At 48.2% G+C, this 6,620-nt stretch overlaps 1 long non-coding RNA gene across 1 annotated transcript; it reads right to left on the bottom strand.

Annotated features, from left to right (window-relative positions):
- Positions 1–2,562: 2,562 nt before the first annotated feature.
- On the bottom strand, positions 2,563–5,854 carry LOC123036665. Its single transcript, XR_006417185.1, has 2 exons — positions 3,564–5,854; positions 2,563–3,451 (listed from the first exon to the last, which is right to left on the bottom strand). It is a non-coding gene; the product is annotated as an uncharacterized LOC123036665 (long non-coding RNA).
- Between the last annotated feature and the right edge of the window lie 766 nt (positions 5,855–6,620).

Genomic DNA, 6,620 nt, shown 5'->3' with positions numbered 1-6,620 from the left:
AGCAAGAAGAGATCTTGACCCTCCTCTTTGTGGCAGCCTTTGAGGGATTTCTAGAGAGATCTCATGTCCCCCCTCAGTCTTCTCTTCTCAAGGCTGAACATGCCCAGTTCACTTGGTCTCTTCTCATAGGGCAGTCTTTCCAAGCCCTGGATCATGCCCTTCAGAATCCCTCATTTGGCAGCTGCAATCAGCCCCACTAAGGTGTCCCAGCAGCACCTTGGAGGGTATTGGGAAAATTCAGATAAATCGTGGCAGAAAAGGGTTGCTTATATGTGTCTTCGTGTTATGAAATCAAACCTGCTCCCCTTTTCTCAGAAGGCACCAGAATTCCTAGCCAGGTCACTGTTTAGCATTATTGTTGCCTTACGAAGCTGGCATTCTTAGCTGGACGGAGAAGCTGCTGGAGGCGAATACTGTTAGTGAGGAAGTGCCCGTGTTCTCATCAGCTGCAGAAAAGCTGAAACAGTGGTGTCCATTTACTTCTGAGTGAACCCACCTAACATCTAGTCCAGGGGTCCTCAAACTTTCAGCAGGCGACCAGTTGAAAGGTGCTGGCGGTGGGTGGGGGCACGGGGGAAGAGGCAGCGGCTTGCTTGCGAGGGGACCATTTTCTCTGAGCAAGTCCAAAACGATGTCCTCACAAGTAAGCCACATGCCCACGCACGCAGCGAGGGTAAAACCTCTGGGGTGGGCCGGTTAAACGGGCATGGCGGGCCAGATCCGGCCCGCGGGCCGTAGTTTGAGGACCCATGATCTAGTCCCACAGAGGCAAGCCCCTGTGAAGTGCAGATGTCAAAGCAGATTTCCTGATTGGTTCCTCCATCAGATGCGTTTGCATGTTTAAGCAGGATCCCAACTGCAAATAGGACTACTCAGCTGACAGGTCAATAAAACCATCAGTCATGTGTCCCATGCTATTGTTACCAGCATTTCTGATCGGTTCAGAACATTCTGTCACGCCCGAAGACATCAAGACGCTCTTGTGCCAACCTTATCTGGCAGCTGAACACTATGTATTGGTATATGTGACTAGCAGGTTATGAAAGTGTCTGCACATGGGCTGTGATTTTGTGGCTGGCAGTGAGACTCACGACCCGGGAGCAGGCTGTTCTAAGTCACTGCCAGGGTCTTGCAATAAAAGTGCTAAGGTCCAAGGCGAAAGGGGTCTTTCCTGACTGAACCTGGTTATCCTTGCTGCGGCTGCCATCAAGACTTCCTGACAAGGAGGTGCCTGTGCCTACCAACCCTTAAAAGAAATGTCCCCCATATATATATATATATATATATTTATTTATTTATTTATTTATTTATTTATTTATTTTAATGGCTCCATTTGCACAAATCGAGAAGTCCAGCGTTGTTCACCTGCAGCAAAAGGCATCTGAGGTGGTCATTGCCTGGTAAGCCAGTGGCCAGCATGTACCCACCTTAGGCAGTGCCTTCCCCTCCAAGGATAAGTTAAATTCCCCTTTGTCAAAGCTTTCTAAACCCCACAGTAACACACAAACACTCCTTTTGCAACAGGATATTTGGGGGGGGGGCATATGTCCCCAGGATCGCCTGAGTTTTGCAAACTGAGTTTTGAGTTTTGTTCACCCAGTCGCCGAGAGACTTTCCTCATGAACCGGCATGCTCTGTGTTCTTAGATAAACCTTGCTCTCATTCCTGGCCCCATCAGAAGGTGTGGGTGTTGCTGGATGGCTTGTTTTGCTCTCACTAAATAGGGGAAAGGTGAGCATCGGCTTGGAAAAGAGCACTTGGTGGCTTGGCTGAACTGGATTTTCACGTCACAGCAACCTTAGGGAGAGAAGATAGGTAAGTTTTGCAAAACTGAAGGTGGAAACCGAAATGGACCTAGCATGAATCTGCTGTTTCAAAACTGGAAGAGATGCTTGAAAGTGCAAGATAAGAGATGGCGACGCACCTGCACAAAAGACGTATTTGAACACTAAACAATTCTGCACAAAGCCATGAATGTTCTTGCTCTGACTGCACATGCCAGGGCTTCCGGGACGTGTTGGATGGGTTCTGTCCTCAGAAAGGTTCTGTAGGGAATAGAGAGATTTTTGCAGCCAGTGCCCTGCGGCCTTCAGCTTAAGAAGCACACCTTGTTTTAGAACTACTTTCCTTTGAAATCTATTCCTTAGATAAGAACTGCTTGTGACTGCAAGAACTGAAACTGTTTCCTTCGCAGAAGCAGCTTTTACACACTCCCCCAATCATCCCCTAGGAATAGGGGCTGAAGCCAACGTGTACCGACAGCTTCTGAAACAGGAGGAGGGAAGAATTTGATAAAATCGATGGCAAGAGCGTTGTGTCTTTAGTTCTTGGCTTGGGGAGCGGAATTAATGGGGAACAGTGCAGGACTGGAATGCAGGTGTCCCAGGTCTGGTCCCCACTCAGCCATGGAGCCCACTGGGTGACTTTGGGCCAGTCTTGGACTCTCAGCCTGACCTACCTCACAGGGTTGTTGTTGAGGAGGTCAGACTGAGAGCAGCAGGAGGAGAATGGTGTTAGCAGCTTTGAGTTCTTTGTAAGAAAAAAAGGAGGCGAATAAGTCTAATAAATAAATAAATATATAATTTTCCAATGAATTTTTCTAAATGACAAGGAAACAACAGCAACCTCATATTTTCTGTCTGCATTTAACCCTGTTAAATAACTAATCTGAGATTATTAACCCCCTGCCTATGTTTAATGAATCTCACACAATCAGGCAGAGTAATAACCTTTTGTGGTCTCAGCCAGGACTGCAGTTAATATTTTAATACCAAGAGTCATTAATGAGATGGGCTAAAAGCACAAAAAATGTAATGCTTGCCAGGCTTGTAAACCACATAATAAAAGCATAATTTAACCACCCAGAGAGGGAGCCTGGTGCAGACACAGAGGTATAAAAATGCAGTTGTTATGAAACTGGAAGGCTAAAGGAGGTTTCACACTGCTTAGTGGGAATCCCTCCTAGACCAAGAAATTTCTTGTTACTTATGTTTACCGTCGCCTCTGTGATTTCCTTTGCTCACACAGGAGCTGGAAGAGGCCACCACTGTGAAAGGTCTATTCCCAGAAGACTCTCCCATGAGAAAAACACATACTATTCTGCTCTGATCATTTTACCATCTTTACCGTATAGACCAAATCAACTTGAAAATTAGAAATTCATCTCTGCAGGAGGAGCAATTCTGTTAGCCATGTCCTCTTTCCTGGCGGCAATTGCATTTTGACCTCCCTGCCACGTAAGAGAGTTTGCCAAAATCTCACTGGGACGTTCACCTTTTTCTCAACATGCCTGTCATAAACAGGTTAGCACAAATTCTACTTGCTGGGAGAGAACATGATGCCACTCGTCTTTCATGTTCTGTGACTCCTGTGCGCATGGAGAAATTGCGGGCAGGTTCCAAGCGATTTCAGCTTCTGCAATAGCTGTTGTGATTTTTTGCATGCTGCAACCCTGGGAAGATAAGAGCTCACCAGCTAAACACAATGGATAGACAAACACTTTCAATATTCCATTTCTTTCCTTTCTTGAATGCCCTACAGATCCCTTTCTCAATGGGACATACCTTTGCTGAAGCTGATATATCTGTATAATTTATCCAGGTGTCTTCTTTTTCCTTCCTCATTTTCATCTGGATATTTTGTTTGTTTGTTTTGGTGAAAATCACAATAAAGACCAACTGGTAGAAATGTTCAGACCATCCCCTGGGATCTTTCTTCCTCCTGGGAGCACCCTGAGGGGAACTGGGCGCCAGGCTCGATGGACTGCTGGCCTGTTCCTGCAAGTGTCCTACAATTCAACTATTCAGTTAAAGAACTTCATGCACACAAGAAAGGCAGGAGTTCCCAGACGAAAAGCAAAGAACAGGGCATTCAATCAAGAATGGCTGTACAGGGGAATTGGCAGGAACCAGCTTCGAATCTATGCAGAGAAGGCCACGTTCTCTTTTTTTTGCCCCCACCTCTCACTAGTGAGCCCACCTTTATTTATTTATTTAGCTAGCACTTTTCTATACTGTCCAACTACAACTGTCTCAGGATGGTCTTACAATAAAAACAGATAAAAATAAAGCAGAGCATCCAATAAATCCAGTGAATAAAACCTACATTAAAACCTCATCTTCCTTACAATCGATTTTCCATGGTAGAACATCCACATTATCTGTGGATAGCCCTGTGTTTAATATCTGGCATCTTCGGTCAGACCAGTTAGGGGATGGGAAAAACCCAACAGAGGTACTGCTAGGTGTAGTCCAAGCTGACAGTCAGTGGCCCTCCTGAACTCAATGCAGCTTGAAAAGTGTCGGAGGGGCTAAATTTCAAGGGTGGAGCAAAAACCACCTCAGTGGCTCCCACCGAGGTTCTCCGATAGCAGCCGGGCTTGGAGAGCAAACGGCAAACGTTTGGGCCGCTGGGCACATCTGCAATTTTGAGAGTGCCATCAGAGAATGGCTGCAGTGGGGCAGGGCTTGCCCAGCCATAGGAAGGCTGCCTGCCGGAGGGCACAAAGCACCCAGGGGGCAAACCAGTGTGCCTACAGGAAGCCTCCCTTTCCCAAGAGCCTAATTACGAAGCCAAGTTCATACCTTTGAAAACACTCTTTTAAATCCAGGTGAACTCAGAGGGCCCTGTTTTGCTTTGCCATCGGTTGGCCTCCCAGTTAAAAGTATGAGTTACTGCTTAAAACCATAAAAATGAAAAATGAAATGAAATGAAATAATAAAATAAAATATCAAGAGAGGCAAGGAGCTGAGCAGAAAAAAGGGGCACTGAGAAGGAGGTTTGTGGGTACCCCCACTTAGATGAAGTTTTAGACTTATACACTGCCTTTCTGTAAGAACATGGCACTGTGGCTAACCCGAGAGCACTTCTAAAAGGCTTAAAACAATAAAATACATTGTGTTAATTAAGGTGCCTTTTCAAGAGGGGGTTGAAAGATGTCTGCTTTTCTGGCCCCCAAACTGCAGAAGGTTTTTTCCCACAGAGTTGGGTGCTGCAACCCAGAAAACCCACACAGGGGCATCCCGCAGCGATGGTTCTGTACATTTGGAATGACCAGCGAGGCTTCCCTGGATGACCCTGGCCCAGCTGGGCAAGGCCGCCTGCCAGCCGTCCGGGTCCCGAGCTGTGCCGGGCTTTGAAGGACAACGGCCTCGCTTTGCCAGCAGCTGTTCCCTGCACAAGCCTTGGCCGCTAAACTGCCCCACGGGGCACATGAAGGAGGTGGCCATGCATGGATCAGCAGGCCTGATCCTGGAATAGGTGGGTCTGGTGCACCGGCCGGAGCGGGTGGTTGGCATTCCCTGTTGCTGAGATCCAGAGCGGAAGCAGCTGCAGGAGCACTTCCAAAAGAGTGCTGCCCCTCCCAGCAGAGGCAAACAACCCAGTTCCTGCAGTTGGGACCCTCTCGGAGCAGGATCACTCTCTTATTGGGATTCTCCTCCAGTTCAGTGGCCCTTGTCCAGCCCCAGGAGGAAAAGCACGTCCCCTGAGCATTACACCACGAAAAGGGTGGGGTGGAAGGACTGGGGCAAAAGAGTGAGTCCCCCACACTGCCCTCCATGCCTTTGATCAAATCCAAAGTCTCCGGCAACAGCTTTCCCATAAAAATAACCGTGGCAGAGTGGCTTGCGCGTCTCCCGTGCCGCGCGCACTTTGGCCCTTCACAATCAGACCGCAGCAGGAAGGGACGGAGATACTCCATGGGCGCCACCCTGGCATGCGCATAATCACAAGACGCTATTAATTAACAACCCCTCCTTTGAAATGCAGCGTGCTCTCTGGGTATGTCATCCGCAGGGGGAAAACGTGTGTCACAGGCCAGTGGCGTGGAAGCTTGCTCTGTAGGCTGGATCAGGCTGGAAGCAGAGTGAGTCAGAAGGGACCTCCTGGGCCATCTAGTCTGACCCCCAGCAGCAACCGGCTCCGCTCATGACATGCCTACATAGAAACATAGAAGCAGAGTGAGTCAGAAGGGGTCTCCCGGGCCATCTAGTCTGACCCCCGGCTCTGCTCAGGACATGCCCACCATGTGCACGTCCAGCCTATCCTTGAACACCCGCACCGATGGGGCCTCAACCACCTCCCGAGGAAGCCCATTCCACACCTCGGGGTCCTGACTGTCAGGAAGTGCTTCCTGGTACCCACCCTAAGATGCAAAAATCTTTTATTTTGAATGTTATTCTCATGAATTGTGTACACTATGCTACGACTTGATCATGCAATGCAGTATATAAATATTTATAATAAATAAAATAGCAAATAAATATGCAACAAGGCAACCCTTTGACTACCCCAAATCACACAGGTCTTTAAAAGGTTGCTGCTGGGACTTTGGGTTCTGCCATTCAACATACTCCCAATTAGTCACCTCCTGGACTGATTGGAGTTTCTGAGCAGCCAAAGGTCTGGATGTGATGTAGCTATGGTGGGTTTCACCATGGCCATATCTGCATTCTCCAGGAATTGGTGTCCTTAAGAGTGGCACAATCTCAGGCCTGTCTTTTTGGGAGAGCATCACGCCCTCCAAGCCTCCTTGCCCCCCAATTCCTGGGACATCCCCATTAGTGACGGGGCACCTCTGCCTGGCCTGAGTTTGGGGCTTCTTTTCCCAGGCTCTGTGG

The sequence above is a fragment of the Varanus komodoensis genome, unplaced genomic scaffold (genome assembly GCF_004798865.1).
Source record: "Varanus komodoensis strain SLA01 unplaced genomic scaffold, ASM479886v1 scaffold81, whole genome shotgun sequence".
Lineage (NCBI taxonomy): Eukaryota > Metazoa > Chordata > Lepidosauria > Squamata > Varanidae > Varanus > Varanus komodoensis.
This window is presented reverse-complemented; position numbering and strand designations above follow the sequence as displayed.